Consider the following 26,859-nt stretch of genomic DNA (forward strand, 5'->3'; position numbering starts at 1 on the left):
TTTGTGTTTCCCATTTGCCCATAGGCAGTTGCTCAGTGACTGTGTATTGAATGAATGAATGTCTGAGTGAATGTATATTACAGGTATGGTATAGAAAACAGGGGCAAAGGAGAGTTAAGAAAAGGGACCCGGAGTCAGTAAAAACCTCGATGTTTCATTTAAGAGTTCTAGTTCTATTTAAATCATCAAACTACCACCCTTTAAAATAAGTTACCTTGTTTACCAAAAGCTGTGAAGAAAGAAGCAAGTGGGAGAGAAAGAGGGTCCTCGACATCAACTGCCTCCTTTTTCTTTTACCACTGATGAAAAATTGCTTGGATGTTCTGGCTGCAAGGAAAATAGCAATTTGTTCATTTTGCCTCCCAAAATAAAAAAAAGATGTGTTTTTTTTTTCAGAAAGTTTATAGGCCAAGAATGAAACCTTAAACAACTGATGATATATGTAATATATACACAAGTAAGGAATGGATTTTGATAACATTCTTAAAATGTTACCTTCTAAGAAAAATCCAAGAAAAAAATCCAAGAAAGTAAAAAAACGGGTGTTTTGTATTAATGATAATTTAGACATAAACTATTAACAATTAAATAGTGAATTAAAAATCAACAATATTAAATAACATTTAGATAACTCACTTCACTGATAAAACCACGAAGGCTATCATGGACCAAAGGCAAAGTATTTCACATCCTATTCATAATATTGGCCATTGAGTGTTGCCATCCCTAAGTTCACGGCTACCAACAAGCTTTAGTCCCTTCTGCCTTCCCTAATGAATTAATGGCAGCCCATCACTCAAATACCAGGATTATTAAGAGATTCAAAAACAGCTTCTAGGGTCACATTTAATGGAAATAAAGGTGGATAAAACTCTCCCATTTTAATAAACACAAATGAGGGGCTACCCTCGTGGTGCAGTGCTTAAGAATCTGCCTGCCAATGCAAGGGACACGGGTTCAAGCCTTGGTCCAGGAAGATCCCAAATGTCGCAGAGCAACTAAGCCCGTGCGTCACAACTACTGAGCCCGCATGCCACAACTACTGAGTCCGTGTCCCACAACTACTGAAGCCCACATGCCTAGAGCCCGTGCTCCACAACAAGAGAAGCCACCGCAATGAGAAGCATGCGCACAGCAACAAAGAGTAGCCCCTGCTCACCACAACTAGAGAAAGCCAACGTGCAGCAACAAAGACCCAATGCAGCCATAAATAAATAAATAAATAAATAAATAAATAAATAAATAAATAAATAAATAAATAAATAAATTTATATAAAAAACACAAATGAAATATTTCAAGAAACCATAAAAGTATATTTTTGCTTAGTGAAATATTGCTTTGTTAGAGAAGGTAGAGGTAAGATAGCTGTTTTTCTAAGCTCCATGGTAATTCACTGTAGTAAAAAAAGATTCTGGAAGAAAGGAACCTAGCTTTATATCTGCTTGCACAAACATGTTCCTAACCACGTAAAACTCTGTATCACTTTCAAAATTTTCCTTTTAGTTTTCCCATAACTCTGAACAGGCTATTAGTAGAAACCGATATTCAGGGAAGCTATGATATGCAGCTATGATTCCAAAGGAAATAGAAAGCAATAATATAAAATACCATTACATAACCCACCTCATCTGAGGAACCCTACATCATTTGAAATTAAGAATATACACCTACTGAAAAGGGCCGGCTTTCTCCTTACACGCCACAGGTTCTTGTGTGGTCTGTTTTTATTGTTGTTTGGGTTTGTTTTAATTTTGTGAAAAAGGTGGTTTTAGGATACAATACACAGGTACACACACACACTGTGAACATTTAAGATAGTTTTTTTTTTAAATTTATTTATTTAGTTATTTTATTTTTGGCTGTTTTGGGTCTTCGTTTCTGTGCAAGGGGTTTCTCTAGTTGCGGCGAGCGGGGGGCCACTCTTCATCGCGGTGCGCGGGCCTCTCACTATCACGGCCTCTCTTGTTGCGGAGCACAGGCTCCAGACGCGCAGTCTCAGTAGTTGTGGCGCACGGCCTTAGTTGCTCCGCGGCATGTGGGATCTTCCCAAACCAGGGCTCGAACCTGTGTCCCCTGCATTGGCAGGCAGATTCTCAACCACTGCGCCACCAGGGAAGCCCCTTAAGATAGTTTTTAAATGTCCATTTGAGTTATGGAGTTGGAGAATGATCAGCTTCTGTTAACAAGCACAAGACCATAGTCAATAGGGCAAGTTGCTTCCTAATCGCTTGATGTGTTTAAAAGAGCCAATGGAAGGCTGCCTTGTGAAAGAAGGGACTGAAGGCAGAAGATAGAGGGTTTCTCTGGAGGGACCAAAGTGCTGAGGAGAAAAATGCAGGAATTCAGAGCTTACTTGCCTCCTTTGTGCTCCGTCATAGGAAAGACCCCCCACTACCCCCTCACTCCTCAATTAAATGCTTGCTCTTTGGCAGTGGAGAACGTTCTTTTCCACTAAACATAAAGTTACACGAATTCACACCTTCCCTCTCCGTGCATCATTTTAGGTGGTGGTTGTGTACAGTGAAGAAAAGAAGAATCCAATAACATAAAACTACTTTAATAATTTTAAAAGGAAGTTTAAATGATCCATACTCAATTGGGGTGGGTGAAAACGGCTCTGGTGTCGAAGGGCAACAGGTTGCTAATAAATACAATAGTTTAGGAAAGTGCTGTTTCTGTCATGGAAAAACTATATTCTGGGAAAAATAATACCTCTGTAATTCATTTTTGAAAGCTATGGAGACTTCTCGGATGAAGAATGTAGTTATTAAAGGCAAAAATACACAATATGTTGTAATGAAATGTTTGTGCTTAGCACTTCATTAAGTGTTTTGTGGGCCTCTGGGGAAATTCTCTCCCACACACAGAAATAATGTTTATACATGGTGGGATCACTAGAGGGAGTGCAGAGAGCAATGCTGAAAGGAAGAACCTGCTACAACTTCCTTAGGTTCAATTTAAAGCACGAAACGAGACGTTGAAAAAACGCCTAAGACTGATGAAAGAGCACACAAAATTTTACTGTGACTTTGGTTGTCTTTATATTTAATCCAAATGCTATTTTTTCTTAATTTTAAAATACAAAATTGGGGGTTTTGCTTGAAGATGGGATGATGGAGAAAACTGATTCTTCGAATTAGTTGGATTAACTGAAAAAGCATCTGATTACAAATTCTGCTGCCTAAGGTAACCAATAACACATTTAGGACTCTGAGAATTCAGAAGATTGGCAGTTTGGAGGTCTGTTGGCTATGTTAACTTAGAGTATGTTGAAAGTGAAAATGTAAAATAGTGGTAAAGTTGCAAAGAAATTCACAAAAAATAAAATTATTGGGAGGTGGGAAAATCTATTCAGAGGAAATATACAAAAATATGAGTAACTTAAGAAAGTCTCATGAGCAAAGGATCTTTAATCAAGAAAAGTAAATCATGTGACAAAAAGCAAACTATGGAAGTTCTTGCCTGTATACACTTTTGTTTTGTACACTCTGTGGGCTCCATCTTCTCAGCAGTGCTTTTTTTAGGAAGAATGTGTACGTTTGTCTAGTCTAAAAGTACATACTGATGCAACATTTCTAAGGAAAACAAAACAAGGAAATGTAAAAGGGAATCACACTCCAAAAAAAAAAAAAAATCAGGAGATAAATATTAAAGACCACCAGGTAAAGAGTGCTAACATCAAGATTCTTTTAAAAATACTGTATGAGATTTTCAAGGAAGCATTCCTTTGCCTCAAGAATTTTTTTTCCCCTCCAGAAGTATGTTAACCTTAATGGCTTTCCCTAGAGCTAGAATTTCAATTAGTTGCTTTACTACTGCGACTCTAGTCACATTAAAAAGTGGTTTCTCTCCAAGATTCGTGTTCCAAGCCATATTGGAACATCTGAGTTGAATTTAATTTTTTTTTTTAATTTCCAAGCTTCTGTATAATAGTAAGATGCTAGTTATAGGAAAGATACGACTTAAACTTGGAAAAACATAGCCTTGAGTTTCCCTCTTGTTAATAAAAATACATGTTATATAAATAGGTTCATTAATTGAAGTCAAAAATGTTACTAAAAATACAAGAAATATATCAGAACTCAGAAAGTATGATGCCAACGTGTGACAAAACTCTCAGTTTCTATAATCATTTTTATCTGCTGAATTTTATAATTTAATGCATTATACTATATTAGGAGTTATGACAATATAATAACAAAATTATATTATATTATGCTCTATTATACATAATAGGCATTATGATAATAAGTTTGAAAAACTAAAAAAAATAAGCCTTTTGAAGCATTCACATACTGAAGATAACAAATGGTACAATATCAAATAGTGTGTTCCTAATCAATATTTTTCAGAATAATGATCATCATGACAATAATATTGTCAATATTAAGTGACAATAATATGTAAATGGGCCTTTTCACAGTTCTCTTGAAATACACAAGAACATCATCCCTGAGGACATTCAGAATAAAACACAAGTGACAGATAAATAACTAATGAAAACTTCAAAGATCTGTAAAAGAGCTAAGAAAGTGACAAGAGTTCAAATAGAGTTTATTCTCTTGACTGCAACTTGTACTTCAGTTCTTTAGGTAATTTTAACACCTTTTTGTTTCTTTAAAAGACATATAAGGTCTAATTTCAGATTACCTAAATTACCTAAACAAAGGTCAAAATATTTTTTTTAAATAATTCTTTTCATCACAAGAAAAAATATTTTTTGTAACTATGTGAGGTGATGGATGTTAGCTAAATTTATTGTGGTTATTATTTTGTAATATAGACATCTATCAAATCATTAGGTTGTACCTCTAAAACTAATACAGTGTTACATGTCAATTATATCTCAGTAAAACTGAGAAAAAAATTAGAATCCTATTACAAAATTGTCCCTCAACATATGAGCTATTAAGGCTGCAGTATGGTGTCTCGTCACCCTTTCCTCCCAAGCAGTTTCTATCTTCTTTCTTAACTTTATTTGTATATTAAGCCTGGGGAGGTGTTGGTGTTAGTGGTTGGACTTCTTGATATATGCATCAATCTGGGTTCAGTTAGGAAGACAGAAATCACTCTAGGTGTTTCCAGTGGAGAATTTAATGTAAGACATTCACTACACAGGTGATAGAAAGTAACCAACAAGGGGGTGGTGAGACAACTCAGCAATTAGTAACAGCCACAAGCTGTTATCAGCCTTAGAGATAAAAGGACAAAGAGAAGAGGTAGTGCTGTCAGAAGCCAGAAGGTGGGACCTTTGAGCAAGAACTATAACATGGCAGAGGCTGTCCAGTAGGAACTGGGGTCATGTAGGGAGAGGTTGTCCAGCTGATTTGGAGCCATGGAGGACATGCAGCTATTGCTGAAGATGCAGCAGTGTCAAGAAAGAAGAAATACCCTGGATTTTCCCTTTCTCTAAATCTCAGCTGTTGTCTCCCATTGCCCATGGCTACTTGGAAGCCAGAAGGAAGGAAATCTGAGAAATGTAATTCTTGACCACAAGAACAGAGAATAAGGATGATCAGGGCAAGGAACAGATCTGAGAGCACAAATGGCAAGAATGTTTCCAAACCAGCCTGGTAACTAACTGCCTATTGCAAATGTCCTGGTTCACGTCATCACTTTTACCTGGTATCTGTCAAAAAAACTCTGTAGAGTTCTTTTTGTCTTTAGTTTTTGCCTCCTTCCAATCGCTCCATACTTTGCCCAGAATAGTTTTTCTAAGAGGGAAACCTGATACAGGGCACTCTCTGGCTCTACCTTGTTCAATGATCCCCATGGTCAATAGACTAATATCTAAACTCCGTTAGATGATGTCCTTCTCCCTAATTAACTCTCACCTTCAATTATGTAATTTACATCCAGAATACTGAACTGCTTGTGATTTACAGAACATTCCATACTGTCATGCCTTCCCATATTTGTCTCCTAGGGAAACAACTACTTAACCAATGTGAGGTAGTGGTTATGAGCAGACTGCCTTGGTTTGAACCCAGGCACCAGTGCTTACTAGCTATATGAACTTGGTCAAGTTACTTAAACTTCCTGTGACTTAGCTTCCTCACCTGTAAATTGAGGATAATAATAGAACCTACTTCATACAGTTGCCTTGAAGACTAAAGGAAAGTTAATATATGTAAAGCACTTATAACTGTGACTGGCATAAATATATGTTATTATGATTATTATCATTTTATTATTCTTTAAGACCCAACTTAATTAGTACCACTTCTGTGAATGCCTCTCTTAGAAAGAGATAAGTAATATTTTCTTCTTCTCCTCTGGACTTACTGCACATCTCTAATCATTTTATGGTCTGTGTGTATGTTGGTCTTCAACAGCAGTGGATAGACAGTTTGAGGGCAGGGTCTGAGCCCTTCTATCTTGGTACACCAGGTCTTCTGCAGGGCCTGATCCAAGTAGACATTAATAATAATGATAACAACAGACATACATCTGTCATGGAAAGGAAATTTCTAAACAATATAATCTGAATAAAACAGGATAAGAATAAACTTAAATTTAATGAAAATAGTGTCTTGGGATCTTTAGATAAATAGAAACAGTGGAACTTTTGTCTTTATGATTCTCCAGAAAAAAAAGTAAATATTCCTTTATGGCAGGTTTTGCAATACTCATATCAGACAAAGTAAACTTTAAACCAAAGGCTATAACAAAAGACAAAGAAGGCCATTATATAATGTTATAGCGATCAACATAAGAAGAGGATATTACACTTGTTAACATATATGCACCCAATACAGGATCACCTAAATACATAAAGCAAATACTAACAGGGAGAAATTGACAATAATACAATGATAGTAGGGGACTTTAACACTGTACTTATATCACTGGATAGATCATCCAGATAGAAAATCAATAAGGCAACATTGGTCTTAAGTGACACAATAGACCAGTTGGACTTAATATATATCTACAATATATTACATCCCCAAACAGTAAAATACACATTCTTTTCAAGTACACATGGAGCATTCTCCAGTATAGATCACACACTAAGCCACAAAACAAGTCTCAGTAAACTTAAGAGGATAGAAATTATATCAACCATTTTTTCTAACCACAATGGTATAAAGCTAGAAATCAATTACAGAAGGGAAAATGGGAAAAGAACAAACACATGGAGAATAAACAACATGCTACTAAAAAACTAAAAAATAGTCAATGAATAAATCAAAGAGGATATCAGAAAATACCTTGAGACAAATGAAAATGGAAACACAACAGTCCAAAATCTATGGGATGCAACAAAATTCTAAAAGTGAAATTTACAGTGTTACAGGTCTTCCCCAAGAAACAAGAAAAATCTCAAATAGACAAGACAACCTACAAATCTAAAGGAATACGAAAAAGAAAAACAAACAGAACCAAAGTCAGCAGAGTAAGGAAATAATACATATCAGAGAGGAAATAAATAAAATAGAGATTAAAAAAAAAAAGAAAAGATCAATGAAACCAAGAGCAGGTTTTTTTGAAAAGATAAACAAAACTGATTAACCTTTAGCTAGGCTCACCAAGAAGAGAGGACCCAAATAAACAATAAGAAATGAAAGAGGAGAAATAGCAACCAATACCACAGAGATATAAAATATCATAAGAGAATACTATGAAAAGTTTTATGCCAACAAATTGGACAAACTAGAAGATATGGACAAATTTCTAGAAACATGCAAACTTCCAAGATTGAATCAAGAAGAAACAGGCAATTTGAACAGACTGATCACTAGTAGTGAAACTGAATTTGTAATAATAAAAAAAAACTCCCAGCAAACAAAAATCTAGGACTGGATGACTTCACATGGGAATTCTACAAAATTATGAAGAAGAGCTACTACCTATCCTTCTCAAACTATTCCAAAAAATTGAAGAGGGCAGAACACTCCTAATGCATTTTATGAGGCCACCATTATCCTGATGCCAAAACCAGAAAAAGATATTACAAAAAAGGGAAAAATTACAGGCCAATGTCTTCGATAAATATTGATGCAAAAGTCCCCACCAGATATTAGCAAACCAAATCCAACAATATGTAAAGGGGATTATACATAATGATCAAGTTGGATTTATTCCAGGGACACAAGAATGGTTCAATATTTGCAAATCAATCTACATGAAACATCACATAAACAAAAGGAAGTATAAAAATCACATGATCATCCCAATAAATGCAGAAAATGCATCTGACAAAATTCAACATCCATTCATGATAAAAAAATCTCAAAAATGTGAGTACAGAGGGAACAAATCTCAACATAATAAAAGCCATTTATGACAAACACACTGGTAACATCATACTCAACAGTGAAAAGCTGATAACCCTTTCCCTAAATTCAGGAATAAGACAAGGATGCCCACTCTCACCACTTCTATTCAATTGGAAGTCCCAGCCACAGCAATCAGACAAGAAAAATAATAAAAGGCATCCAAATTGGAAGGGAAGAACTAACACTGTTAATATTTGCAGATGACATGATACTTTATATAGAAAACACTACAGTCTACACCCAAAAATTATTAGAACTAGTAAATAAATTCAGCAAAGTTGCAGAATTCAAGATTAATAGAGAAATTTGTTGCTTTTCTATACACTAATAATGAACAATCAGAAATAGAAAGTAAAAAAAAATCCTGTTTAAAATCTCATCAAAAATAAAACACCCAGGAATAAACTCAACCAAGGAGGTGAAAGACTTATACCCTAAAAACTATAAAACATTAATGAAGGAAATTGAAGCTGATTCAAAGAAATTGAAAAGATATCTTGTGCTCTTGAATTGGAAGAACTAATATTGTTTAAAAGGCCATACTACCCCAAAAACACTACAGATTTAATTCAATCTCTATCAAAATACCCATTTTTCAGAGAACTGAAACAAATACTCCTAAAATGTATATGGCAACACACACAAAAAACCCAAACTGCCAAAGCAATCTTGAGGAAAAAAGAACAAAGCTGGAGGTATCACCCTCCCTGACTTCCTTCTATACTACAAAGCTACAGTAATCAAAACAGTATGGTACTGGTGCAAAAACAGACACATAGATCAATAGAACAGAATAGAAATCCCAGAAATAACCTCATGTACCTATGGCCAATTAATCTATGACAAAGGAAGCGAGAATATACAATGGAGAAAAGAGAGTCTCTTCAATAAGCAGTACTGGGAAAACAGGACAGCTACATGTGAAACAGTGAGTTTCGAACATTTCCTCACAATATATACAAAAATAAAATCAAAATGGATTAAAGACCTAAATGTAAGACCTGAAACCATAAAACTCCTAGAAGAGAACATAGGTGGAGCACACTTTGACATAAATTGCAACAATATATTTTTTGGATCTGTTCCAAAGGCAAAAGAAATAAAAACAAAAATAAATGAATGGGACCTAATTAAACTTAAAAGTTTTTTCACAGCAAATGAAACCATCAACAAAATGAAAAGACAACCTACTGAATAGGAGAAAGTAGTTGCAAATGATATGACAAAAAAGGGGTTAATATCAAAATTGAACAATCAGTTAATACCACTGAACATCGAAAAAACAAACATCCCAATCAAAAAATGTGCAGAAGACATAAGTACACAGTTGTCCACAGAAGACATACAGATGGCTAACAGGCACAAGAAAATATGCTCAACATTGCTAATTAGTAGAGAAATGAAAATCAAAACAGCGAGGTATCACCTTACATCAGTCAGAATGACTATCATCAAAAAGTCTACAAATAACAAGTGTTGACGAGGATGTGGAGAAAATGGAAACTTTTTACACTGCAGGTGGAAATGTAAATTGGTATAGCCACTATGGAGAACAGCATGGAGGTTCCTCAAAAAACTAAAAATTGAACTACCAGGGGCGAGACCTTCAAAACGGCAGAGGAGTAAGACGTGGAGATCACCTTCCTCCACACAAATACATTGGAAATACATCTACATGTGGAACAACTCCTACAGAACACCTACTGAATGCTGGCAGAAGATCTCAGACTTCCCAAAAGTCAAGAAACTCCCCACGTACCTGGGTAGGGCAAAAGAGAAAAGAAAAAACAGAGACAAAAGAATAGGGATGGGACCCGCACCTCTGGGAGGGAGCTGTGAGGAGGAAAAGTTTCCACACAGTAGGAAGCCCCTTCACTGGTGGAGAGAGGAGGTCACAGGGGGGATGCTTCGGAGCCACGGAGGACAGCGCAGCAACAGGGGTGTATAGGGCAAAGCGGAGAGATTCCCGCACAGAGGATCAGTGCTGACCAGCACTCACCAGCCTGAGAGGCTTGTCTGCTCACCCGCCAGGACAGGTGGGGGCTGGGAGCTGAGGCTCTGGCTTCGGAGGTCAGATCCCAGGGAGAGGACTGGGGTTGGCTGCGTGAACAGAGCCTGAAGGGGGCTAGTGCACCACAGCTAGCCAGGAGGGAGTCGGGGAAAAGTCTGGAACTGCCTAAGAGGCAAGAGATCATTGTTTCCGGGTGCACGAGGAGAGGGGATTCAGAGCACCGCCTAAATGGGCTCCAGAGACAGGCATGAGATGCTAAGGCTGCTGCTGCAGCCACAAAGAAGGCTGTCTGCAAGCGCAGGACACTATCCACACCTCCCCTCCTAGGAACCTGTGCAGCCCGCCACTGCCAAGGTCCTGTGATCCAAGGACAACTTCCCCAGGAGAACACACGGCGCACCTCAGGCTGTTGCAATGTCACGCTGGCCTCTGCCACTGCAGGTTCACCCCGCATTCTGTACCCCTCCCTCCCCCCAGCCTGAGTGAGCCAGAGCCCCCTAATCAGCTGCTACTTTAACCACATCCTGTCTGAGTGGGAACAGATGCCTTCAAGCGACCTGCACATTGAAGCAGGGCCAAATCAAAAGCTGAACCCCAGGAGCTGTGTGAACAAAGAAGAGAAAGGGAAATTTCTCCCAGCAGCCTCAGGAGCAGCAGATTAAATCTCCACAATCAACTTGATGTACCTGCATCTGTGGAATACCTGAATAGACAATGAATAATCCCAAAAATGAGGTAGTGGACTTTGGGAGTAACGGTAGACTTGGGGTTTGCTTTCTGCACCTAATTTTTTTCAGGTTTTATGTTTATCTTAGTTTAGTATTTAGAGTATATTATCATTGGTAGATTTGTTTATTGATTTGGTTGCTGTCTTCCTCATTTTTTTTAATATGGATATATATTTTTTTTCCTTTTTCTCTTTTTGTGATTATGTATGGGTATGCTTCTTTGTGTGATTTTGTCTGTATAGCTTTGCTTTTACCATTTGTGCTAGGGTTCTGTCTGTCCATTTGTTTGTTTGTTTGTCTGTTTTTGTTTTTTATTTTGTTTTAGTACAGTTTTAACTGCTTGTTATCATTGGTGGATTTGTTTTGTGGTTTGGTTGCTCTCTTCTTTCTTTCTTTCTTTCCTTTTTTTATTTTTTTTAATTACCTCTGAATTTTTTTATTTCTAATAATTATTTTTTATCTTAATAACTTTATTTTACTTTATTTCATTAATTTATTATTATTATTTTTTCTCCCTTTTCTTCTGAGCTGTGTGGCTACAGAGTCTTGGTGCTCCAGACGGGTGTCAGGTCTGTGCCTCTGAGGTGGGATAGACGAGGTCAGGACATTGGTCCACCAGAGATCTCCTGGCTCCATGTAACATCAAATGACGAAAACTCTCCCAGAGATCTCCATCTCAACGCTAAGACCCAGCTCCACACAATAACCAGCAAACTACAGTGCTGGACACCCTATGCCAAACAAGTAGCAATACAGGAACACAACCACACCCATTAGCAGAGAGGCTGCCTAAAATCATAATAAGGTCACAGACACCCCAAAACACACCACCAGATGCAGTCCTGCCCACCAGAAAGACAAGATCCAGCCTCATCCACCACAACACAAGCAGTAGTCTGCTCCACCAGGAAGCCTACAAAAACCGCTGAACAAACCTTAGCCACTGGGGGCAGACTCCAAAAACAAGAAGAACTATGAACCTGCAGCCTGCGAAAAGGAGTCCCCAAACACAGTAAGGTAAGCAAAATGAGAAGACAGAGAAGCACACAGCAGATGAAGGAGCAAGGTAAAAACCCAGCAGACTAAACAAATGAAGAGGAAATACATACTCGACCTGAAAAAAAAATCAAACAAATGATAGTAAAGATGAGCCAAAATCTTGGAAATAGCATGGAGAAAATATAAGAAGCATTTAACAAGGACCTAAAAGAACTAAACAGTAAACAAACAATGATGAACAACACAATAAATGAAATTAAAAATTCTCTAGAAGGAATCAAGAGCAGAATAACTGAGGCAGAGAATGGATAAGTGACAGGGAAGCTAAAAGGGTAGAAATAACTAATGCAGAGCAGAATAAAGAAAAAAGAATGAAAAGAATTGAGGACAGTCTCAGAGACCTTTGGGACAACATTAAACACACCAACATTCGAATTATAGGGGTCCCAGAAGAAGAAGAGAAAAAGTAAGGGTATGAGAAAATATTTGAAGAGATTATAGTTGACAACTTCCCTAATATGGGAAAGGAAATAGTCAGTCAAGTCCAGGAAGCCCAGAGAGTCCCATATAAGCTAAATCCAAGGAAAAACATGCCAAGACAAATATAAACCAAACTATCAAAAATTAAATACAAAGAAAAAATATTAAAAGCAGCAAGGGAAAAAACAACAAATAACATACAAGGAAATCCCCATAAGGTTAACAGCTGATCTTTCAGCAGGAACTCTGCAAGTGAGAAGAGAGTGGGAAGACATATTTAAAGTAATGAAAGGGAAAAACCTACAACCAAAATTTCTCTACCCAGCAAGGATCTCATTCAGATTCAATGGAGAAATTAAAACTTTTACAGACAAGCAAAAGTTAAGAGAATTCAGCACCACCAAACCAGCTTTACAACAAATGCTAAGGGAACTTCTCTAGGCAGGAAACACAAGAGAAGGAAAAGACCTACAATAACAAACCCAAGACAATTAAGAAAATGGTAATAGGAACATACATATCGACAATTACTTTAAATGTAAATGGATTAAATGCTCCAACCAAAAGACATAGACTGGCTGAATGGACACAAAAACAAGACCCATAAATATGCTCTTTACAAGAGACCCACTTCAGACTTAGGGACATATACAGACTGAAAGTGAAGGGATGGAAAAAGATATTCCATGCAAATGGAAATCAAAAGAAAGCTGGAATAGAAATTCTCATATAAGACAAAACAGACTTTAAAATAAAGACTATTACAAGAGACAAAGAAGGACATTACATAATGATCAAGGGATCAATCCAAGAAGAAGATATAACAATTGTAAATATTTATGCACCCAACATGGGAGCACCTCAATACATAAGGCAAATGCTAACAGCCATAAAAGGGGAAATTGACAGTAAGACAATCATAGTAGGGGACTTTAACACTCCACTTTCATCAATGGACAGATCATACAAAATGAAAATAAATAAGGAAACCAAGCTTTAAATGATATTTTAAACACAATGGACTTAATTGATATTTATAGGACATTCCATCCAAAAACAACAGAATACACTTTCTTCTCAAGTGCTCATGGAACATTCTCCAGGATAGATCATACCTTGGGTCACAAACTAAGCATTGATAAATTTAAGAAAATTGAAATAGTATCAAGTATCTTTTCTTACCACAACGCTATGGGACTAGATATCAATTACAGGAAAAAATCTGCAAAAAATACAAACACATGGAGGCTAAACAATACACTACGTAATAACCAAGAAATCAAAGGTGAAATCAAAAAATACCTAGAAACAAATGACATTGAAAACATGACGACCCAAAACCTATGGGATGTAGCAAAAGCAGTTCTAAGAGGGAAGTTTATAGCAATACAATCCTATCTCAAGGAACGAGAAACATCTCAAATAAACAACCTAACCTTACACCTAAAGCAATTAGAAAAAGAAGAATAAAGAAACCACAAAATTAGCAGAAGGAAAGAAATCATAAAGATCAGATCAGAAATAAATGAAAAAGAAATGAAGGAAACAATAGCAAAGATCAATAAAACTAAAAGCTGGTTCTTTGAGAAGATAAACAAAATTGACAAACCATTAGCCAGACTCATCAAGAAAAAAAGAGAGAAGACTCAAAACAATAGAATTACAAATGAAAAAGGAGAAGTAACAACAGACACTGCAGAAATACAAAGGATCATGAGAGATTACTACAAGCAAATTGATGCCAATAAAATGGACAACCTGGAAAAAATGGACAAATTCTTAGAAAAGCACAACCTTCTGAGATTGAACTAGGAAGAAATAGAAAATATAAACAGACCAATCACAAGCACTGAAATTGAGACTGTGATGAAAAATCTCCCAACAAACAAAAGCCCAGGACCAGATGGCTTCACAGGCAAATTCTATCAAACATTGAGAGAAGAGCTAACACCTATCCTTCTCAAACTCTTCCAAAATATAGCAGAGGGAGGAACACTCCCCAACTCATTCTATGAGGCCACAATCACCCTGATTCCAAAACCAAAGATGTCACAAAGAAGGAAAGCTACAGGACAATATCACTGTTGATCATAGATGCAAAACTCCTCAACAAAATACTAGCAAACAGAATCCAACAGCACATTAAAAGGATCAAACACCATGATCAAGGGGGGTTTAATCCCAGGAATGCAAGGATTCTTCAATATATGCAAGTCAATAAATGTGAGAAACCATATTAACAAATTGAAGGAGAAAAACCATATGATCATCTCAATAGTGGCAGAAAAAGTTTTTGACAAAATTCGACACCCATTTATGATAAAAACCCTCCAGAAAGTAGGCATAGAAGGAACTTACCGCAACATAATAAAGGCCATATATGACAAACCCACAGCCAACATCATTCTCAATGGTGAAAAATTGAAACCATTTCCTGTAAGATCAGGAACAAAACAAGGTTGTCCACTTTCACGACTACTATTCAACATAGTTTCGGAAGTTTTAGCCACAGCAATCAGAGAAGAAAAAGAAATAAAAGGCATCAAAATTGGAAAAGAAGAAGTAAAACTGTCACTGTTTGCAGATGACATGATACTATACGTAGCGAACCCTAAAGATGCTACCAGTAAACTACTAGAGCTTATCAATGAATTTGGTAAAGTTAGCAGGATACAAAATTAATATACAGAAATCTCTTGCATTCCTATACACTAATGATGAAAATCTGAAAAAGAAATTAAGGAAACACTCCCATTTACCATTGCAACATAAAGAATAAAATATCTAGGAATAAACCTATCTAAGGAGACAAAAGACCTGTACTCAGAAAACTATAAGACACTGATGAAAGAAATTAAACATGATACAAACAGATGGAGACATATACTATGTCCTTGAATTGGAAGAATCGACATTGTGAAAATGAGTATACTACCCAAAGCAATCTACACATTCAGTGCAATCCCTATAAAACTACCAATGGCATTTTTCACAGAACTAGAACAAAAAATTTCACAATTTCTATGGAAACACAAAAGACCCCGAGTAGCCGAAGTAATCTTCAGAAAGAAAAAGGGAGCTGGAGGAATCAGGCTCCCAGACTTCAGACTATACTACAAACTTACAGTATCAAGACAGTATGGTACTGGCACAAAAACAGAAGTATAGATCAATCGAAGAGGATAGAAAGCCCAGTGATAAACCCATGCACATATGGTCACTTTATCTTTGATAAAGGAGGCAAGAATATACTATGGAGAAAAGACAGCCTCTTCAATAAGTGGTGCTGGGAAAACTGGACTGCTACATGTAAAAGAATGAAATTAGGAGACTCCCATCAAGCCTCTTAGATAGCCTCAACCACCAGAGGGCAGACAGCAGAAGCAAGAAAAACTACAATCCTGCAGCATGTGGACCACAAACCACAGTTACAGAAAGATAGACAAGATGAAAAGGCAGAGGGCTATATACCAGATGAAGGAACAAGAAAAAACCCCAGAAAAACAGCTAAATGAAGTGGAGATAGGCAACCTTCCAGAAAAAGAATTCAGAATAATGATAGTGAAGATGATCCAGGACCTCGGAATAAGAATGGAGGCAAAGATTGAAAAGATGCAAGAAATTATTAACAAAGACCTAGAAGAATTAAAGAACAAACAAACAGAGATGACCAATACAATAACTGAAATGAAAACTACACTAGAAGGAATCAATAGCAGAATAACTGAGGCAGAAGAACGGATAAGTGACCTGGAAGACAGAATGGTGGAATTCACTGCTGCAGAACAGACTAAAGAAAAAAGAATGAAAAGAAATGAAGACAGCCTAAGAGACCTCTGGGACAACATTAAACGCAACAACATTTGCATTATAGGGGTCCCAGAAGGTGAAGAGAGAGAGAAAGGACCAGAGAAAATATTTGAAGATATTATAGTCAAAAACTTCCCTAACATGGGAAAGGAAATAGCCACCCAAGTCCAGGAAGCACAGAGAGTCCCATACAGGATAAACCGAAGGAGAAACATGCCGAGACACATAGTAATCAAAGTGGCAAAAATTAAAGACAAAGAAAAATTATTGAAAGCAGCAAGGGAAAAACGACAAATAACATACAAGGGAACTCCCATAAGGTTAACAGCTGATTTCTCAGCAGAAACTCTACAAGCCAGAAGGGAGTGGCATGATATACTTAAAGTGATGAAAGGGAAGGACCTACAATGAAAATTGTTCTACCCGGCAAGGATCTCATTTAGATTTGATGGAGAAATCAAAAGCTTTACAGACAAGCAAAAGCTAAGAGAATTCAGCACCACCAAACCAGCTCTACAACAAATGCTAAGGGAACTTCTGTAAGTGGGAAACACAAGAGAAGAAAAGAACCTACAAAAACAAACACAAAACAATTAAGAAAATGGTCATAGGAACATACATATTGATAATTACCTTAAACGTGAATGGATTAAATGCTCCAACCAAAAGACACAGACTGGCTGAATGGATACAAAAACAAGACCCATAAATATGCTGTCTACAAGAGACCCACTTTAGACCTAGGGACTCATACAGACTGAAAGTGAGGGGATGGAAAAAGATATTCCATGCAAATGGAAATCAAAAGAAAGCTGGAGTAGCTATACTCATATCAGATAAAATAGACTTTAAAGCACAGAATGTTACAAGAGACAAAGAAGGACACTACATAATGATCAAGGGATCAATCCAAGAAGAAGATATAACAATTATAAATATATATGCACCCAACATAGGAGCACCTCAGTACATAAGGCAACTGCTAACAGCTATAAAAGAGGAAATCGACAGTAACACAATAATAGTGGGGGACTTTAACACCTCACTTACACCAATGGACAGATCATCCAAAATGAAAATAAATAAGGAAACAGAAGCTTTAAATGACACAATAGACCAGATAGATTTAATTGATATTTATAGGACATTCCATCCAAAAACAGCTGATTACACTTTCTTCTCAGGTGCGCACGGAACATTCTCCAGGATAGATCACATCTTGGGTCACAAATCAAGCCTCAGTAAATTTAAGAAAATTGAAATCATATCAAGCATCTTTTCTGACCACAACGTTATGAGATTAGAAATGAATTACCGGGGAAAAAACGTAAAAAACACATACACATGGAGGCTAAACAATACGTAACTAAATAACCAAGAGATCACTGAAGAAATCAAAGAGGAAATCAAAAAATACCTAGAGACAAATGACAATAAAACATGACGATCCAAAACCTATGGGATGCAGCAAAAGCAGTTCTAAGAGGGAAGTTTATAGCTATAAAGCCTACCTAAAGAAACAAGAAAAATCTCAAGTAAACAATCTAATCTTTCACCTAAAGCAACTAGAGAAAGAAGAACAAACAAAACCCAAAGTTAGCAGAAGGAAAGAAATCATGAAGATCAGAGTGGAAATAAATGAAATAGAAACAAAGAAAACAATAGCAAAGATCAATAAAACTAAAAGCTGGTTCTTTGAGAAGATAAACAAAATTGATAAGCCATTAGCCAGACTCATCAAGAAAAAGAGGGAGAGGACTCAAATCAATAAAATCAGAAATGAAAAAGGAGAAGTTACAACAGACACCACAGAAATACAAAGCATTCTAAGAGACTGCTACAAGCAACTCTATGCCAATAAAATGGACAACCTGGAAGAAATGGACAAATTCTTAGAAAGGTATAATCTTCCAAGACTGAACCAGGAAGAAACAGAAAATATGAGCAGACCAATCACAGGTAATGAAATTGAAACTGTGATTAAAAATCTTCCAACAAACAAAAGCCCAGGACCAGATGGCTTCACAGGTGAATTCTATCAAACATTTAGAGAAGAGCTAACACCCACCCTTCTGAAACTCTTCCAAAAAATTGCAGAGGAAGGAACACTCCCAAACTCATTCTATGAGGTCACCATCACCCTGATACCAAAACCAGACAAAGATACTACAAAAAAAGAAAATTACAGACCAATATCACTGATGAATATAGATGCAAAAATCCTCAACAAAATACTAGCAAACAGAATCCAACAACACATTATAAAAGGATCATACCCCACGATCAAGTGGGATTTATCCCAGGGATGCAGGGATTCCTCAACATACACAAGTCAATCAATGTGATACACCATATTAACAAATTGAAGAATAAAAACCATATGATCATCTCAATAGATGCAGAGAAAGCTTTTGACAAAATTCAACACCCATTTATGATAAAAACTCTCTAGAAAGTGGGCATAGAGGGAACCTACCTCAACATAATAAAGGCCATATAAGACAAACCCACAGCAAACATCATTCTTAATGGTGAAAAACTGAAAGCATTTCCTCTAAGATCAGGAACGAGACAACGATATCCACTCTCACCGTTATTATTCAACATAGTTTTGGAAGTCCTAGCCATGGCAATCAGAGAAGAAAAAGAAATAAAAGGAATACAAATTGGAAAAGAAGAAGTAAAACTGTCACTGTTTGCAGATGACATGATACTATACATAGAGAATCCTAAAACTGCCACCAGAAAACTGCTAGAGCTAATTAATGAATTTGGTAAAGTTGCAGGATACAAAACTAATGCACAGAAATCTCTTGCATTCCTATACACTAATGATGAAAAATCTGAAAGAGAAATTAAGGAAACACTCCCATTTACCATTGCAACAAAAAGAATAAAATACCTAGGAATAAACCTACCTAAGGAGACAAAAGACTTGTATGCAGAAAACTATAAGACACTGATGAACGAAATTAAAGATGATACCAACAAATGGAGAGATATACCTTGTTCTTGGATTGGAAGAATCAATATTGTGAAAATGACTATATTACCCAAAGCAATCTACAGATTCAATGCAATCCCTATCAAATTATCAATGGCATTTTTTACGGAACTAGAACAAATCATCTTAAAATTTGTATGGAGACACAAAAGACCCCGAATAGCCAAAGCAGTCTTGAGGGAAAAAAATGGAGCTGGAGGAATTAGACTCCCTGACTTCAGACTGTACTACAAAGCTACAGTAATCAAGACAATATGGTACTGGCACAAAAACAGAAACATAGATCAATGGAACAAGATAGAAAGCCCAGAGATAAACCCACACACCTATGGTCAACTAATCTATGACAAAGGAGGCAAAGATATACAATGGAGAAAAGACAGTCTCTCCAATAAGTGGTGTTGGGAAAACTGGACAGCTCCATGTAAAAGAATGAAATTAGAATAGTCCCTAACACCATACACAAAAATAAACTCAAAATGGATTAGAGACCTAAATGTAAGACCGGACACTATAAAACTCTTAGAGGAAAACATAAGCAGAACACTCTTTGACATAAATCACAGCAGGATCTTTTTTGATCCACCTCCTAGAGAAATGGAAATAAAAATAAAAATAAACAAATGGGACCTAATGAAATGTCAAAGCTTTTGCACAGCAAAGGAAACCATTAACAAGACGAAAAGACAACCCTCAGAATGGGAGAAAATATTTGCAAACTAATCAACGGACAAAGGATTAATCTCCAAAATATATAAACAGCACATTCAGCTCAATATTAAAGAAACAAACAACCCCATCCAAAAATGGGCAGAAGACCTAAATAGACATTTCTCCAAAGGAGACATACAGACGGCCACGAAGCACATGAAAAGATGCTCAACATCACTAATTATTAGAGAAATGCAAATCAAAGCTACAATGAGGTATCACGTCACACCAGTTAGAATGGGCATCATCAGAAAATCTACAAGCAACAAATGCTGGAGAGGGTGTGGAGAAAAGGGAACCCTCTTGCACTGTTGTTGGGAATGTAAATTGATACAGCCACTATGGAGAACAATATGGAGGTTCCTTAAAAAACTAAAAATAGAATTACCATATGACCCAGCAATCCCACTACTGGGCATATACCCAGAGAAAACCGTAATTCAAAAAGACACATGCACCCCAATGTTCATTGCAGCACTATTTACAATAGCCAGGTCGTGGAAGCAAACTGAATGCCAATTGACAGATGAATGGATAAAGAAGAGTGGTACATATATACAATGGAATATTACTCAGCCGTAAAAAGGAACGAAATTGAGTCATTTGTTGAGACGTGGATGGATCTAGAGACTGTCATACAGAGTGAAGTAAGTCAGAAAGAGAAAAACAAATATCGTATATTAACGCATGTATGTGGATCCTAGAAAAATGGGACAGATGAACCAGGTTGCAGGGCAGAAGTTGAGACACAGATGTAGAGAACAAACGTATGGACACCAAGGAGGGAAAACTATGGTGGGGTGGGGATGGTGGTGTGCTGAATTGGGCGATTGGGATTGACATGTATACAGTGATGTGTATAAAAAAAAAAAAGAAAGAATGAATGAAATTAGAACACTCCCTAACACCACACACAAAAATAAACTCAAAACGGATTAAAGCCCTAAATGTAAGACCAGACACTATAAAACTCTTAGAGGAAAACATAGGCAGAACACTCTATGACATAAATCACTGCAAGATCCTTTTTGACCCACCTCCTAGAGAAATGGAAATAAAAACAAAAATAAACAAATGGGACCTAATGAAACTTAAAAGCTTTTGCACAGTAAATGAAAACATAAACAAGATGAAAAGACTACACACAGAATGGGAGAAAATATTTGCAAATGAAGCAACTGACAAAGGATTAATCTCCAAAATATACAAGCAGCTCATGAAGCTCAATATCAAAAAACAAAAAACCCAATCCAAAAATGCGCAGAAGACCTAAATAGACATTTCTATAAGAAGATATACAGATTGCCAACAAACACATGAAAGAATGTTCAACATCACTAATCATTAGAGAAATGCAAATCAAAACCACAATGAGATATCACCTCACACCAGTCAGAATGGCCTTCATCAAAAAATCTATAAACAATAAATGCTGGAGAGGGTGTGGAGAAAAGGGAACCCTTCTGCGCTGTTGGTGGGAATGTAAATTGATACAGCCACTATGGAGAACAGTATGGACGTTCCTTAAAAAACTAAAAATAGAACTACCATACAACCCAGCAATTCCACTACTGGGCATATACCCGGAGAAAACCATAATTCTAAAAGAGTCATGTACCACAATGTTCATTGCAGCTCTATTTATAATAGCCAGGCATGGAAGCAACCTTAGTGTCCATCAACAGACGAATGGATTAAGAAGATGTGGCACATATATCCAATGAAATATTACTCAGCCATAAAAAGAAACGAAATTGAGTTATTTGCAGTGAGGTAGATGGACCTAGAATCTGTCATACAGAGTGAAGTAAGTCAGAAAGAGAAAAACAAATACTGTATGCTAACACATATATATGGAATCTAAAAAAAAGAAAAAATGGTTCTGAAGAACCTAGGGGCTGGACAGGGATAAAGACACAGACGTAGAAATGGACTTGAGGACATGGGGAGGGGGAAGGGTAAACTGGGATGAAATGAGAGAGTGGCATGGACATATATACACTACCAAATGTAAAGTAGCTAGCTAGTGGGAAGCAGCGCATAGAACAGGGAGATCAGCTCAGTGCTTTGTGACCACTTAGAGGGATGGGATAGGGAGGGTGGGAGGTAGGCTCAAGAAGGAGGGGATATGGGGATATATGTATACGTATAGCTGATTCACTTTGTTATACAGCAGAAACTAACACCCATTGTAAACAATTATACTCCAATAAAGATGTTAAAAAAATTTTTTTTAAATAGAACTAGCATATGATCCACTCTTGGGTTTATATATGGAAAAAGGAAAACACTCATTCAAAAGGATATATGCACCCCAATGTTCATAGCAGCACTACTTACAACAGCCAGGATATGGAAGCAAACCAAGTGTCCATCAACAGACAAGTGGATAAAGAAGATGTGGTGTGCATTTGCAATGGAATATTACTCAGCCATAAGAAAGAATGGAATCCTGCCATTTTTGGCAATGTGGAAGGATTTAGAAAATATTTTCTTTATTACAATAAGTCAGATAGAAAAAGACAGATACTATGTGATATCACTTATATATGTGGAATATAAAAAATAAAAGAAATGAATGTACATAGCAAAACAGAAATAGACTCACAGATACAGAAAACAAACTAATAGTTAACAGTAGGGAGAGAATATGGGGGAGGAGGAAAATAGGGGTACAGGATTAACAAACTACTATGTATAAAATATATAAGCTATGAGGACATATTGTATAGCACAATGAATTATAGCCATTATCTTGTAATAACTTTTAATGTAGTAAAATCTGTAAAAATCCTGAATCACTATACTGTACTCCAGAAACTGACATATTGTAAATCAACTACGCTCCAATAAATAATAATCATCACCATTCCCCATTTTCTTCCATGTTCTTTCAGATGTCACCATCTCCATGAAGTTCTCCTTGATATATGCAGCTAGAAGATGGCCATTCTGTCACCTCTACTCATGTTACTAATTCTTGCGACACATCACTTCGCATCCCCAGCACTGAGCCACCTTTAAAATACTAAATCTGAATTCCTCACCCTGACCACAGGTTGCTAATGTCCCAGACTATCAATGCTGTCCTGCTGTAACACCCTGACTTTGCTGAAATTCCAGCTTTGACCCCTTCCCTTTTCTCTCAGTCGATCACCGCCCCCCAACCCCCGGGCACACTTTCTTTCCCCATCTTGTTTCTCACTGCAGAGCTCCAACAGAGATCTCAGAAAAGACTGCAAACTACCTTCCACCCTTTTCAACAGCTTGTTATATTAGATAAATTGGGACTTTTTTTAAATCCAACATTGTACACTAAGCCTCATCTAAGAAGATGCTTCTGTGTTCCTTAAAAATCCTGGTAGTTGAGTGATGATGTCACTGTGTGAAGGCAGATGGTGTTAATGGAACGTGTCAACTCCTCTCAGGTGCATTTGGTAAGTATTAGGGACGGTAGTGTTCAGCGGTCGCGTAATGTGGAAAAGAGACTGCTGTGCCTTCAGCGAGTATCTTCCTGCTGTCTTCAGTGTAACAGTCCATCACTTTCTGGCTTTCTTCCCCATTCCAAGGTAACCATGATAAGCTTCCCAACATGATCCAATTCTAACATTGCTTTTCTTCACTCAGAACTAGAGAAAAATCTCAAACCACATTCCGGTGACAGGACTCTAAATTTAAGGTTCCCAATCTTACCTCAACCCTTAATACCGCTTATAAATTGTTCACATGTCTTCCATCAACCTCTTCTCCCACTTCCCAAAGCAGCAATTCCAACTTCCACTGCACCTCGCACAATCTTCATTGTTCAAATTCACTGTTAACTTCTTTAATAAAGAAGTTAATTCAGTAGAGTAAAGTCTAGCATCAATTACCCATATACTCTCCTATAGCAAACAAGTGGTTCCCAGGAGGCCTTACATTTTTGTAAGCATCACTTTAGTGAAGCACTAATGCAATGAAAGTTGATGATGGAGAAAAGTGCTGGCTGCTGAGCATGTGCAGTGGTCATCTGTTTCTTTATCCTGATCAGTATCCATTCTTCCTCTCTGAGAGCAGCACACCACACTCTCCTAGGACTCGCCAATCAAAGACGTGCTTGTCTCCACCTACGCCGCATGCTGGTCATAGTAACTGGCTTGGGATAGATAGATGACTTTATCAGTAATAAAGTGATTCACATGGGAGGGATTTGACTGAAAAGGTTGGGAAAGGGAGCATCTCTCTTTTATTTCTGGAGTAGCTAAGTGCTTAGAATATAAGCCTGGAGCTAGGGTTGGGCATTTCTTTCCCATTAAGGGAAAATCAGTAGAATGAAGCCTAAATAGAAAAGCAGAATCAAGAAATTTTAAAAAATTAAGTCTGATACCTGATGATATTTTTTGAGGAGCTGGGGCCAGTCATATCTGATCATCAGTTTTGGGAACCAGTACCTTTCCATCTTCCATAAAACAACATGAAAGAGTTGGAGTCAGATTTTGATTATTTATTAACAAAAGAATCCCAACTAATATAGCATCTTTCCCTAGTCAAGAGGGCAGAAAGAAGAAATAAATAGTCTGTAAATAAATCTAAGCTAAAAAAAAATGGAAGACTTAGACAAAGAAATTGTCTTCTAGGAAGATATAACTTACCAAAATTAACTTAAGAAGAAAGAGAAACAACCTAAAAATACCAATGATGACTAAAGAAATTGAATCAGTAGATAAAAATATACCTTCCAACCCACACAAACACAAAGAATAATATCAAAAGGTCAAGGCCAAGTAATTCTATTAGCAATTTATGCCAAACTTAAAAAAAAATAAAGAACATCTCAAGTAATTTTATAAGATTAATATAAGTTTAAGTCAAAATCAGAAGAGTACAAAAAACAATTATAAGCCAATTTTACTTTTAATATAGAATGAGGCTGGACCAGAAAGGTTTGATTTAAGTTCAAAGACCAGTAGGAATCATGGCAAATCTAATTGATGGTGAGCTTCATTTCAGTTTCCTGATGAACCAGTAAGAAGATAAAACACAAAATATATGAGATAAAGACAGAAGTGAGAAAGTAGATACAGCTTCCCAGTTCTTGCCCAGTTTCCCAGAGAAGTGTTTCCTAAGTTTTGTTTTGAAAGAAGAGAGGGCAGGATGAGAAACACATCACATCAAAAAAGCTTAAGTCACCAGCTTGCTTCCATTTGTACATTAGAAATGGAGAGGGGTCCTATCATCATTCAAGGGTTTCTCTACTACTATATAAAGCAATTCCTTTCTATACTACAGTGACACAATTTGTGTCAATATATTGGTGTTTTTATTGCATCACTAGGACAACAGTAGTCTTAACCATAGCCTATTACAAATATACACAAAACTTCTAAAAATGTGTATCTGCAAATTAAAATCTGCAATGTATTTAAAAAAATTAAAAACAGAAGAAATAAATAGTCTGTGTTCATAAGGGGCTCAAAGAGCAACAAAGAGGGGCCATGTGATAAGAAGTGGGTTGGAAATCTGAGTTCTTATGGAAATTTCTAATTTTTGTTATTATTTTTACAAAACTGAATAATGTTAAGTTCTTGTTAATCTGTTTACCCAATTTCATGCTTCATTAGCTGAAATATATATTGTAGAATGTTGTATATTGTCCTGAATGCCTGCAAAAAATGTGTTCCTTCTGAAATGCCCACAGTCTGCTTGAATTCCTCTTCCTCTGGCAGTAGTTCATACTTTCTGTTGGTATTGCTATGATTCCTCTGTGTCTGCCTTTAGGCTTGTGTGTGTTCCAGTGAATTCTTCATTCTTTTCATCTGTTTCCTTTTAAAGCTGTTTTAAGGTTCATTGCTCCTTAACCTATTCAGCCTCGCAGCTCTTCCAGTCCAATCTAATTCCCCAATTGGGGCTTATGCTATGCTGTCAACAACTTTTTGTTTTTCTTTCACTAACTTTTGGTGACTCCTTGATCACATTCAGGGTGCAAAAATGCTAGAAGTGAACAGTCAACCAATCCACAACCCTTACAAGCAGCACACATGACAGAACCTATTTGGAATCCTTTTCCATGATGTACTAGCTAAGGCAGCTAAACTCTGTAGCATCCATTCACCCTCTGGAAGAAACCCAAATAGCAACACAAGACAGGGTCAAGGATTAACTGATGCTAATAGAAATGTTCACAGTGATAGCCCAGACAAAACAGGGCATCCCAACTGATGAAGGCCTGCATATCAATCATTACAACAGTATGGTGAGGTATGCTTTCCTGGGAAGGAAAAAAACCCTTTTGTTTGTAATGGAGCTTAATAGTCCACATCTTGTCTGCTAGTGGCATTGACTGTGGTAAGAACTACATACCACAAGAAGAGTTCATAATGGCAGCGTGAGCCACAAATATGAAGTTTATTCCATGTCTAAGCTAATAAGCTCAATGCAGTACTTCATGGCTCTTCATCTTTTTCCATATTATATTAGGCTGATCCTTTCAGCAGGAGTTTTAATGCATTGTAAACCTATTTGGTGGCCAGCTTTAAAAGCATTTAATAAAAGGAACGTAGAGGAAACATCATCAATGAGCAAGGTTGGCCTTAACGATTCCTTTATCTGTTTATTATTAGCTCCTGCTTCCTAGAGATGATGAGTCAGCAGTTCTACAAATCAAGCTGAAAAAAAACCTGAGACTTTTAGGAGCCAAAGGCCCTTCACCCCTGCAGGATAATGCAGCCTACTAGCCTTCCATAATGGGCAGGTTGTGGTTTATTCTGTTTCTTTGAAGGGACTTTCTGCAAGGAATTTTATGGCTCACACAGGATTTGTGTGAGCATTAAGCAATCTGTAGCATGTGTGGGAAG

General features: G+C 36.9%; 1 long non-coding RNA gene across 5 annotated transcripts in view; it reads right to left on the reverse strand.

Annotated features, from left to right (window-relative positions):
* Positions 1–455: 455 nt before the first annotated feature.
* The window catches only part of LOC309627245, a 200,907-nt gene continuing 174,503 nt past the window's right edge, over positions 456–26,859 (reverse strand). For 4 of the 5 annotated variants that reach the window (XR_014243619.1, XR_014243620.1, XR_014243621.1 and 1 more), the window contains one exon: positions 456–3,576. This is a non-coding gene — a long non-coding RNA (uncharacterized lncRNA). The remainder of the gene's footprint in view (positions 3,577–26,859) is intronic. The other variant, XR_014243622.1, reaches the window with a different exon arrangement.

The sequence above is a fragment of the Balaenoptera borealis genome (genome assembly GCF_965194805.1).
Source record: "Balaenoptera borealis genome assembly, chromosome: 4".
Lineage (NCBI taxonomy): Eukaryota > Metazoa > Chordata > Mammalia > Artiodactyla > Balaenopteridae > Balaenoptera > Balaenoptera borealis.